Here is a 13,254-nt window from a genome sequence, read left to right on the forward strand (position 1 = left end):
CTTTGTCACGTGTTGCTGGCATCAAATTCTAAAGTTAATGATTATTTGCAAAAAAAAAAAAAGTTTATCAGTTTGAACATCAAATATGTTGTCTTTGTAGCATATTCAACTGAATATGGGTTGAAAATGATTTGCAAATCATTGTATTCCGTTTATATTTACATCTAACACAATTTCCCAACTCATATGGAAACGGGGTTTGTATTCATATATATATTTAGGCCCCCAAACCTGTAAAATAGGCTTGAAAAATGTAAAAATCTGCGATGTAGTGAAGTGGCAATACTTAAAGCACAATGTGGCGAGGGGCGACTGTATGTGGCTGTTTTTTTGTTGTACTGTTTTCTATGTGAATATGTGTATTTTTATAAGCCATCATTTTATTGTTTTTAGTTATTTGTTTTCTCTCCTGTATACTGTACTGTATGTCAGGTGTTGTCTATAAACCAAATGTATTATGACATATATTATTTATAATATTTTATACATTATTTAGCCCTGCTCTGTATTAAATATAAAAATACTAGAAAGGGAAAAAAACAGCGCCATCTGGTGCTTCAGAACCTTCTGCCTTACTGCAGACTTCCACTGTATGACACCTCTCCTGTACTGTAAGGGACCTCCCAACTCCAGCGCCTCTGAAGTCAAAATATGTGAGTCCAACCTCCTTACGTCGGACTTTCAGCCATGATAAAAGCAAAGACGTCGTTACGTCGCGATAGCTGATTATTCTTTGGAACGCTTATTATTGGATTTGGAAAATATTTTTGTGTTTTTGCTGGCGCCGCTGCGGTCTCTTGTCCGTTCTTGAGACTGCAGGCATTTGCCGACACTCCCTAACAATTTGCTCCGAGTCATCAATTATGCAGGGCAGCCGCGCGCACGCGGAGCCAAGATAGCAGCAGCAGCAGCAGCTTGGAAGCAGCAGCAGCAATATGGCGACAGCCGCAGTTTGTCCACACTCTTTTCTACCGCCGCACTCCTCCGGACGCCGCGTGGATTCGTGTTAGAGGCGCTTCGGGAAAGTAAGTAACCCCGTTTCCCCCCCCCCCCTCGCTTTTTGTGTCTTACCGTCGGCTTCGCGCGGCTCGCGGTCGCCACTTTGCCTCGCTGACTGCATCCCAATGCCGCAGAGCGCTCCCCCTTCTCAGCATCCTCGCTGGCTCTGGAGGGGGACACCTGACACCCGGCCGAAGATGTCTTTTCCATGCATCGGCGCGGAATTACATGGCGGAGACAAATGCGTGTTGTTGTGATGAGGTGTTTTTCAACGAGGGGAGGAAAGGAAAAAAAAAAAAAAAAAAAACCCCGAGAGTCAGCACGTTATTTTGGGGTGTTGGCCTGCCTGCTCCATGCAACATACGCAGATAGAAAGTGGCATCAAACTTCTTGCAGTGGACTCTCTCCTTACACTTATGATGATAATCTGCATATTTTTGCACCATCCTCCCCTAACCCAAATCATATTTACTTTAATGATCAAAACCCCTTATTCTCCATATGGATGTGAATTATTATGATGTCAAATCTGCTTGGCATGTGTGTGAGTTAGTGGCATCCCATAGCAGTGTCCCACACTGCAGTAGGTCATACCACCGATAACGCTTAAAGGTGCAAAAATGGTCGTCATCCTTGCACACCGGTGGGTATAGGTGGCCCTAATGTCTCACGCTCTACGTCCAATCTGCCGATGCTCAAAAGCGGGCTTCCGGTCAGTGTGCCATGCATGCAGGAATGAAGGGAATGGCACATGTATTGTATATACAGAGCGTGGATGGAAGGTTATTTGAGGCCTCTTTATTATTTGGCAGCTGGTCTCATCAGGGATTCTGGACACGGAGCCTTGTTAGACCCAGATTTACTTACTTATGTAAAATATAGCAGTGGAATACTTGCAAAAGGTGCAAGGATATGTTAAAGGGAATACCTACAATGCAGTGGTTCTCAAACTTTTTTCCACCGAGTACCACCTCAGGAAAAACTTGGCTGACCAAGTACCACTATGATGACCAACATTAAAATACAGTAGCGTAGTAGGCCTAAATATTCATAAAAAAATAAGGCAAGGTTTTATTTAAAGAGTATATTTAATTTAATATTATGTTACTTTACACGCTGTCTGAGCAGTGAAACTACCGTATTTTTCGGAGTATAAGTCGCACCAGGGTATAAGTCGCACCTGCCGAAAATGCATAATAAAGAAGGAAAAAAATATATATAAATCGCACTGGAGCCCGGCCAAAATATGAAAAAAACTGCGACTTATAGTCCGAAAAATACGGTAAATAACTGTACTTTAATAACGTGATTCTTTTTGCGTACCACTAGATAGATCCTGCGTGCTTCTAGTGGTACATGTACCACTGCAATAATGATTGACCAATCAAAATACATTTTCCCACAGGGGTTAGGTTCCAAGATCCACAACGATTGGGTAAAAAAATGTTACTTGTGGACAATTTATTGACTTCTGAGGTTGCCTAAGCTGATCACTTTGAGGGAATTTAAGTCCATTTTAGAAGTTTGAGAAACCAGTTGTATTGGGCATTGTACATGTTTTTAAATTGTTTTTTCTGAAACATTTTTTGGACCTATTGTGTGTTTTTAGGTTAATATTGTAGTTCATTTATATTGTTAACTATGGCATGTGACTGCTGCTGTTTTGTTGTTGTTATATGTATTTCTGTAACTTTTTTCACCAAGTACCACTGTGATGACCAACATTAAAATACAGTAGCGTAGTAGGCCTAAATATTCATAAAAAAATAAGGCAAGGTTTTATTTAAGGAGTATATTTAGTATAATATTATATAACTTTACACGCTGTCTGAGCAGTGAAACTAAAACACTGTACTTTAATAAAGTGATTCTTTTTGCGTACCACTAGATAGATCCCGCGTGCTACTAGTGGTACATGTACCACTGCTATAATGATTGACCAATCAAAATACATTTTCCCACAGGGGTTAGGTTCCAAGATCCACAACGATTGGGTAAAAAAAATGTGACTGGTGGACAATTTACTGACTTCTGAGGTTGCCTAAGCTGATCACTTTGGGGGAATTTAAGTCCATTTTAGAAGTTTGAGAAACCAGTTGTATTGGGCATTGTACATGTTTTTAAATTGTTTTTACTGAAAATTTTTTTGACCTATTGTGTGTTTTTATGTTAATATTGTATTTAATTTATATTGTTAACTATGGCGTGTGACTGCTGCTGTTTTGTTGTTGTTATATGTATTTCTGTAACTTTTTTCACCAAGTACCACTGTGATGACCAACATTAAAATACAGTAGTGTAGTAGGCCTAAATATCCATCCATCCATTTTCTACCGCTTATTCCCTTCGGGGTCGCGGGGGGCGCTGGAGCCAATCTCAGCTACAATCGGGCGGAAGGCGGGGTACACCCTGGACAAGTCGCCACCTCATCGCAGGGCCACTGCATGCGTTCCCACTCTTTCTTGTCTCCTTCTCACAGAGACGTAAACCAAGTGCACCTTCTTACATACGTCACGTGTGCAATGTCACACGGTCCCGCGGAGCAGAGAGGTAGCGACATGGTAACATTAGCTGTGATGCTAACGGTGAAGGTGCGAGTGGTAATACGAGAGAGAGAAGGTGCGAATCTGGTAACAAATGGAAGAAGAAAAACAGCACAGGGTCCATCGTCCAGCGGTGGTTTGGCTTCAAGCGGGAATATGTTCAACCAGCACCATTGCTAATGTAGCATCAATTGAAAAGTCACCCGCTAGAGAATGAGGAGTGCTTGAAACTCTGCATGTCAACATCTCGGCCGGTGCCACACCAACAAAAAGCCAAAGCAACTATTTCCAGATCAACACCGTATGAAAAAAAATCAACAACAAAAGGAGATAACATCCGCAGGAACCTACCACATAGCGAAGGACATATACTATTTGATTTCCTATTATGCAGCTCATTTTTATTTGACAAAAACATGCACCTGGGGATAGGTTGATTGGCCACACTAAATTGGCCCTAGTGTGTGAATGTGAGTGTGAATGTTGTCTGTCTATCTGTGTGCCTAAATATTCATAAAAAATAAGGCAAGGTTTTATTTAAGGAGTATATTTAATATAATATTATATAACTTTACACACTGTCTGAGTAGTGAAACTAAAACACTGTACTTTAATAAAGGGATTCTTTTTGCGTACCACTAGATAGATCCCGGGTGCTACTAGTGGTACATGTACCACTGCTATAATGATTGACCAATCAAAATACATTTTCCCATAGGGGTTAGGTTCCAAGATCCACAAGGATTGGGTAAAAAAAATGTGACTGGTGGACAATTTACTGACTTCTGATATGCTGCTTCCTGGCCATGGAATGACTTCCAAAAGGATTTGAGGTTGCCGAAGCTGATCACTTTGGGGGAATTTAAGTCAATTTTAAAAGTTTAAGAAACCAGTTTTACTTGGCATTGTACTTGTTTTTAAATTGTTTTTACCTAAACATTTGTAATTTTTTTGACCTATTTTGGACCTATTTTATGTTAATATTGTAGTTAATTTATATTGTTAACTGTGTTGTGTGACTGCTGCTGTTTTGTTGTTGTTATATGTATTTCTGTAACTTTTTTCACCAAGTACCACCTCAGGAAAAACTTGGCTCACCAAGTACCACTATGATCACCAACATTTAAATACAGTAGCGTAGAAGGCCTAAATATTCATTAAAAAAGGCAAAGTTTTATTTAAGGAGTATATTTAATATAATATTATATACATTTACACTAGGGTTGTACTGTATACCGGTTTTAGTATAGTACCGCGATACTAATGAATCATTTTCGGTACTATACCGCCTCTGAAAAGTACCAGTCTGGTAAACAAACGCCATTGGTGGATCTACACCTAACATCCACTGTAACGATACCAAGTACAGTAGCGCATCTAGTCGATACTACTATGAATACGTCGATATTTTTTGGCATCACATCTTCCTCCGTTTAAAAAAAATGTATATTATGTTTATAAACTCAGGAAATACGTCTCTGGACAAATGAGGACTTTGAATATGACCAATGTATGATCCTGTAACTACTTGGTATCGGATTGATACCTAAATTCGTGGTATCATCCGAAACTAATGTAAAGTATCAAACAACAGAAGAATAATTGATTATTACATTTTAACAGAAGTGTAAATAGAACATGTTAAGAGAGAAAGTAAGCAAATATTAACAGTAAATTAACAAGTAGATTAATCATTAATTTTCTACTACTTGTCCGTAATAATTTTGACAAAGTAATATAACTGCATACGTCAGCAGCTAAATTAGGTGCCTTTGTTTGCTTACTTACTAATAAAAGACAAGTTGTCTTTAGAGATGTCCGATAATGGCTTTTTTGCCAATATCTGATATTCCGATATTGTCCAACTCTTAATTACCGATTCCGATATCAACCGATACCGATATATACAGTCGTGGAATTAACACATTATTATGCCTAATTTTGTTGTGATGCCCCGCTGGATGCATTAAACAATGTAACAAGGTTTTCCAAAATAAATAAACTCAAGTTATGGAAAAAAATGCCAACATGGCACTGCCATGTTTATTATTGAAGTCACAAAGTGCATTATTTTTTTTTAACATGCCTCAAAACAGCAGATTGGAATTTGGGTCATGCTCTCCCTGAGATAATCCTGATACCCACTACAACTATGGGAAGTACTATACTTTGACTTTCACAAAGTGCATTATTTTTTCATTTTTTTAAACATGCCTCAAAACAACAGCTACAAAAACAATGAAGGCACACAGCTTCAGTCCAGAGTATACTAGAGTAATAAAGTGAACAATAACATAGTCGGGACTAATATTGGGACGTATTGGGACGGCGTGGCGCAGTGGGAGAGTGGCCGTGCGCAACCCGAGGGTCCCTGGTTCAATCCCCACCTAGTACCAAACTCGTCATGTCCGTTGTGTCCTGAGCAAGACACTTCACCCTTGCTCCTGATGGGTGCTGGTTAGCGCCTTGCATGGCAGCTCCCTCCATCAGTGTGTGAATGTGTGTGTGAATGGGTAAATGTGGAAGCACTGTCAAAGCGCTTTGAGTACCTTGAAGGTAGAAAAGCGCTATACAAGTACAACCCATTTATCATTATAGTCCTCCTTTAGTAGACTGCCTGGCATACTGTATAACAGGGAATTATAAACTGGGCTCAATCTGCCCTGCTCTAACGTATTTGTATGAGTAACACAAATGTGCTGCAAGCTAGTGGTGAGTGCTTGAAGTGGCCTACCAGTCAGCCAGAGCTTCTGAAATGCTGCGTTGAGACAGGGCACCTCCGTTCACTGCAAGCTGTAAAGTGTGCGCCATGCAGGGCAGACTAGCCACACCAAACTCCACCGTAGCTTTTGCCATACTGTTTGCGTTGTCCCTGACCACAACGTGGGCTTTCGCCTTGGGGTAGTTTTTGTTGTATTTTTGTTTTTTCTCGGCGGAGTCTTTAAGCGACAACTGTGTGGTACTACTTTTTTTCGGTGTTTCCTTTTCATCTATCTTCCGCTTGTATTCATCTTGTATCTCCTTATGATTCTTGAAGAGGTGGGAGATCAAATTGCTCGTATTAAAGGAAGACGTCTTGGTTCCTCCTTGCATAACCAACTTTTTGCAGTCATTGCAAATTGCCAATTTTTTATCCGTCAGAGACACTTTAAAATAATCCTAAACCATGTCGTTAGTCAGTCACCGAGCTCGCTCGCTTGTTAGCCACGCTACAGCACCGGCAACAACACACTCTTGTTGTTGTTATGCTCCGCTTGCGGCGGTTTGATGAGGTAATCAAGCGTCGCCAGTAAACCTCTGATGCTGCAGTCGGGCTGCAACTCCTGTATTGTGTGTGGAAGAGGGGCCCCTTTATTTCGAAAAGTACCAAAAAATATCGAAATAATTTTAGTACCGGTACCATAATATTGGTATCCGGACAACACTACTTTACACGCTGTCTGAACAGTAAAACTAAAACACTGTACTTTAATAAAGTGATTATTTTTGCGTAGCACTAGATAGATCCCGCATACTACTAGTGGTACATGTACCACAGTTTGTGAATCTCTGCTGTAATGATTGACCAATCAAAACACATTTTCCCATAGGGGTTAGGTTCCAAGATCCACAAGGATTGGGTAAAAAAAAAAGTGACTTGTGGACAATTTACTGATATTATTAAAGGCATTTTGAATCAAGTCTGATACCAGGGATGCCCAAACTTTTAGTGTCTCAGTGCCAAAGTGAAAATATTCCAATGGTCCACGGTCCAAACAACACTTTTTACAATGCAACAGCACCACAAGTGAGAAATGTAGCCCCATACCGCCATATATGGATATAAGGTAGATTGTCAGTTTCTATAGATAACTAGTTGGCCTGTAATTTTTTTTTTTTTAATCCATAGATCAGTTTAGTCACTAGAATTTTACTGTAAAATTTACAGTGGTTTTTACACCAAATTACTGTAAATTGAAAACGGTTGTATTTACATTAAACATTTTCTGACTGAGCGGCCAGTTTTTTTATATCGTAAAATCTATGGACATTTTATTACAATGCAGTACTGTAAATTAAAAAATGCTACCATTTTTATTTTAAGGGTACATTTTGGCGAATAAACTGCCTGTTTATTACAAAAAAATCTACCACCATTTTTTAACAGTTTATTACTACGAATTTAAAAATAGTTCCACAGTCTTTTTTAGTGCAAAATTTCTGCGGACTGAGCTGCTGTTTTTTGACCTTATGTTCCCTGTTTTTACAGTGCATTACTGTAAATGGAAAAATGCTACCACTGACGATTTTATAGTACATTTATGGCAACTGAACTGCCAGGTTTTTACTGATATGCTGCTTCCTGGCCTGATAATGATTTCCAAAAGGATTTGAGGTGGCCTGAGCTGATCACTTTGGGGGTATTTAAGTCCATTTAAAAGTTTGAGAAACCAGTTCTACTTGGCATTGTACTTGTTCTTAAATTGTTTTTACAAAAACATTTTTAATTTTTTGGACCTATCATGTGTTTTTTTGCTAATAATGTAGATAATTTATATTTTTAACTGTGGTGTTTGACTGCTGCTGTTTTGTTGTTGTTATATGTATTTCTGTAACTTTGTTTTGCTGCCCTCTTGGCCAGGTCACTCTTGTAAAAGATATTTTAATCTCAATGAGTTTTTACTTGGTTAAATAAAGGATATTGATTGATTGATTAGTTTTCACAGTGTAGCCTTGCACACATAATTTGAACAGCTTGAAAGAGGTCAGTATAAATATGCAATACATTTGGTAGCCCCCCTTTGGTGGACCAAATGAATTGACATGACAGGCCAAATTTGGCATGCGAGCTCCACTTTGGGAACCCCTGTTTTTATTGATAAACAATGACAGCCATATACTTGCAAAACATGCAGTTAGTTAGACAACATCACAGATGTCTTGTCAAAGCATCTTCCTGCTAGAAAATGTTGCGTGAATTGACATGTGAGACGGCACCCTCTGCTGGATTCATAGCCGTCTGAGTACTCTTTTCCTCTTTCAGATAGCGCCAGCAAACCATTTTCTATTTACCGGTAATTTTTCATGAAAATAAAAAAAATCTGAGTAGTGTAAGGAAATCTAACAGGCAGTGAGCTACTGTAATGGAAGTCCTTGTTTGTCACCATCATAACACTTTTATTAACTAGACCAGGGGTCGGCAACCCAAAATGTTGAAAGAACCATATTGGACCAAAAAAACAAAAAACAAAATCGGTGTCTGGAGCCGCAAAACATTAAAAGCCTTATATAAGTGTTATAATGAAGGCGACACATGATGTCAGTGTCTATATTAGCTATATTAGCCTACCATCAAAGGCTGACGCAAATCTTCGTTGACAGAAATGTTGTATTTTAATTTTTATTCTACACATGTTTGCAACATTGGAAATCATTAGTAAAATGGAGGCTTCTCACAAGATAAGAACTTCTGGAAATTACTGGCTCAGAATGGCCAAAAGTATATAAGTGTGTGTCCAAGTTTAAGGACACGGCAGGCTGTCTTCTTCTAATGGATTTTATTACAATCTTTGGAAGCTGGGTAACGTTTTCTGGAACAACATGGCACACAAACAACTATGATACATGCAGCATCATTATATACAGATAATGTGTCATGAGACACGCAAATATAAATTAAATACACAGAGACCATAAGTAAAGGAAATTAAATGAGCTCAAATATACTGTACCTACAAAAGAGTCATAATGATGCAATATGTACATACAGCTAGTCTAAATAGCATGTTAGCATCGATTAGCTTGCAGTCATGGATTGACCAAATATGCCTGATAAGCAGTCCAGCAAATCAATAAAATCAACAAAGCTCACCTTTGTGCATTCACGCACGGCATAAAACGTTTGGTGGACAAAATAAGACAAAGGAGTGGCATTAAACACGTCTTTCTGTGGCAGCATCGGAGAAAGTTGTACATGTAAACAAACTACGATGAGTTCAAGGACCGATGAAATTAGTAGGACAAAATGGTGCTTGCCAAATACTCTCATCAGTGAAGCATGTTTAATACAAACAGTGGGATTTCTAACAATTAGGAATGTTTGTTCTCCTACAGAAAATATTTTAAAACAAAAAATATATTTTTTTCTTCATCTTTTTCCATTTTTCCACATCTCTGAAAGAGGTCCAGGGAGCCACTAGGGCGGCGCTAAACCCGCTTCTCTCTCGAGCAACTAGCAAAACTAGACACTTAAATCTAGTAGGGCTGCAACGATTAGTCGAGATTGTCAACAAATGTTGACAATAAAATTTGTCGTCGACAATAGTCGTGACGTCATTACTCCTATTTTTCCGGCCAGAAGTGGGTTACTCGCTTAAACATTGCCAGTAATAGCATGTAGAGAGTGAGGATATTTCCTTTTGTTCTTGTTAAAAACATGAATACCTTGCTCATTTTGCAAAGTGGACCTTGTTTTTATGGCAGCACATCTGTGATATGCAAGCTTTTAAAGCGGAGAAATGATGTCGGACATTTGGAGGAAGGATGCAGACACAGCCTCGGTAAGAGTGTTAGCCTCTACCTTGCTAGCTAGCTAACAAGAGTGAGACGAAGTAGTGTGAAAAATAACTTTAACTATAATTTTAGCCAAAGTCAGCCAGCTAAACTTTGTCTACATCAATTCAAGTACTTTTTTAAGCAGCGTCAATTTGCAGTGCCGTAAGAAAAGGCACTTTAACAAACGTGAACCGCATGCGTGCGCACACACACACACACACACACACACACACACACACACACACACACACACACACACACACACACACACACGGAGAGAGACAGACAGGCACCAATGCGTAGCATACTTGCCAACCTTCACGATTTTCCCGGGAGACTCCAGAATTTCAGTGCCCCTCCCGAAAATCTCCCGGGGCAACCATTCTCCCGAATTTCTCCCGATTTCTATCCGTACAACAATATTGGGGGCGTGCCTTAAAGGCACTGCCTTTAGCGTCCTCTCTCACCTGAAAAGGAGATTATTATACGTATATGTCTCCGTTATCCATAGGTTTATCTATAACCCATAAAGTAGGCAGGCACGGAGCTATATCTCAGGGTGTGTTTATTCCAGCCGGCACGTTAATAAACTGACACACAACATTCGGATTCCCATCATGCATTGCTTCAAAACTACGGCAAGTAGTAATGTCCAAAAACATAACAGAGACGAAGCAGAAGAACGAAGAAGAGACATGGCGACGACGAGTAAGAAGAAGAAGTACGCTTGCAAGTTCCAAAATGATTCGAAAAAATAATTTCAGTTCATCCAGGACAGCTCGAAGGGGAAGGGGTATGCTGCCAGCAAATTTTGTAGATCAGACTTCTCCATTGCACACGGTGGCCAAACGGATATACTCATTCATGAACGGATTATTTATATATATATATATATATATATATATATATATATATATATACAGTGTTTCCCACACATTCATTTATTTGTGGCGGCCCGCCACAAAAGAATTACGTCCGCCACAAATGGATTTTTCGGCTTTTGACTCGCTCGACCGCTCATAAAAGCAATGGGACTGTCTGTGAATGTTGCTTGTAGTTACACCTCCGGTGCAGTAGGTGGTGGTAGCCTACTATGCATTGTAACTCCGCCAATAGCACTTAACCTGGTGGGCCAGAAGAAGAAGAAGAAGAAGAAGAAGAAGAAGAGGGACGGACGGGATCAACATATTCGCCGGCTACTTTTCATAATGATGGCGCTTCCTACGTTTCTACCTCAAACGTCCAAAAGCTGCTGAAAGCCTTGATCCAGGATGCCATGGGGAACAAAAACTTAAATGGTGCCTTTTGGCGATAGTTAGCAGCTTGGTGGCTCATAGCCGGCTAGCTAACGCTTGCTAGCGTGGTAGCATTGCTTCATTTTTACAGGTGTTATAGATAGATAGTAGTGATGGGTCCGGCAACACCGATGCATCGGCGCATGCGTCGAGCTCATAGAGCGAAACCCTGTGTCGGTGCGCGTACGGCTTTTAGAAAGTCACGTGACCGATCATGAGCTGTTTTGGTCACGTGACCGATACGCGAACTGTGTCGCACTGACGCCTCCTCTGTGCCCTGTGAGCGGCTCTTTTCTACAGCCGGAGAAATAATAACTAAGAAGAGAAAGCGTCTAAAAATGAATACGTTGGAAAAACAGTTTTTTTTTAAAATAAAAATGTGTAAAAAAATAATAATAATAATAATTTCCAGGTCCACAAGCATCCTCATTCACAACACGTTCTCTTAGATTTCCATGTTATGATACATGTTCACATTATTTATTGACTGTATCTAAAAAAGACAAAAAATATATTTTTATTTAAATGAAGTTATGAAATAATCCTAAATGAAATACAATGACTTGGTTTATATTATTGTATATACTAGGTCAGTGGTTCTCAACCTTTTTTCAGCAATGTACCCCCTGTGAATTTTTTTTTAATTCATTACCCCCTAATCAGAGCAAAGCATTTTTGGTTGAAAAAAAAAGATGAAGTAAAATACAGCACTATGTCATCAGTTTCTGATTTATTAAATTGTATAACAGTGCAAAATATTGCTCATTTGTAGTGGTCTTTCTTGAACTATTTGGAAAAAATATATAAAAATAGCTAAAAACTTGTTGAAAAATAAACAAGTGATTCAATTATAAATAAAGATTTCTACACCTAGAAGTAATAATCAACTTAAAGTGCCCTCTTTGGGGGTTGTATTAGAGCTCCATCTGGATTCATGAACTTAATTCTAAACATTTCTTCACAAAAAAAAAAATCTTTAACATCAATATTTATGGAACATGTCCACAAAAAAATCTAGCTGTCAACACTGAATATTGCATTGTTGCATTTCTTTTCACAGTTCTTTTTGACAGACATTTTAGTGACAAACCTGAGCTTGTGCTTCACGGAGTTTATGAACTTACATTCATATTTTGTTGAAGTATTATTCAATAAATATATTTATAAAGGATTTTTGAATTGTTGCTATTTTTAGAATATTTTTTTAAAATCTCACGTACCCCTTGGCATACCTTCAAGTACCCCCAGGGGTACGCGTACCCCCATTTGAGAACCACTGTACTAGGTCATAAAATCAGTGTCAGTTGAGTCGGTCCATAGGTTGCCTGTAGGGATTTTTAATGTCCAGCAGATGTCAGTATTTAGTGACACAGTATCGACACAGTATCAATACAGTTTTGCAATGTGTCGAAACGCTTCATGAGGCCTCATCAACCCATCACTAGTAGATAGGTTATAGCTGCATCGCTCGCGGCTCGTCATATATTTAACGTTAATCCGCGATTTCACCGAGCGTTTCACTGACGGTGAGCAGCCTGACGCTGCTTCATTAACACCGCCGCTCTTTGACTCGGGGGCCGGGCAGACGCACGTAGTAACAGTCACGTGTTACAATACCGACGAGCTAACGTGTCCAGGTTATAACCCTGTTGTCAATAAACACACATGGACTGAAGCTAAATTGTCCACTGCAGCATGTGAATGCAATAAAAAGAATAAAATCTGAGCCAACCAGCTGTTAAAATGTTGTCCAGGTTAATGTTTTGGCCATTAAAGGCCCTTCATTTCAAGATTTCAACTGTGATCGGGCTTTAAACAGGTGGCTGACCTGTTCAGATGGGTGTAACTGCTACTGGTCAAATAATGTGAAATAGCATTTAATT

At 39.2% G+C, this 13,254-nt stretch overlaps 1 protein-coding gene across 3 annotated transcripts in view; it reads left to right on the top strand.

The window, feature by feature from the left end:
* The first annotated feature begins 631 nt into the window (after positions 1–631).
* Positions 632–13,254, top strand: part of LOC133570876 (sodium channel protein type 8 subunit alpha-like) — a 118,605-nt gene continuing 105,982 nt past the window's right edge. For all 3 annotated transcript variants that reach the window (XM_061923640.1, XM_061923641.1, XM_061923639.1), the window contains exon 1: positions 632–1,025. The gene's annotated coding sequence lies outside the window, so the exon portion shown is untranslated. The remainder of the gene's footprint in view (positions 1,026–13,254) is intronic.

The sequence above is a fragment of the Nerophis lumbriciformis genome, linkage group LG28, assembly GCF_033978685.3.
Source record: "Nerophis lumbriciformis linkage group LG28, RoL_Nlum_v2.1, whole genome shotgun sequence".
NCBI lineage: Eukaryota > Metazoa > Chordata > Actinopteri > Syngnathiformes > Syngnathidae > Nerophis > Nerophis lumbriciformis.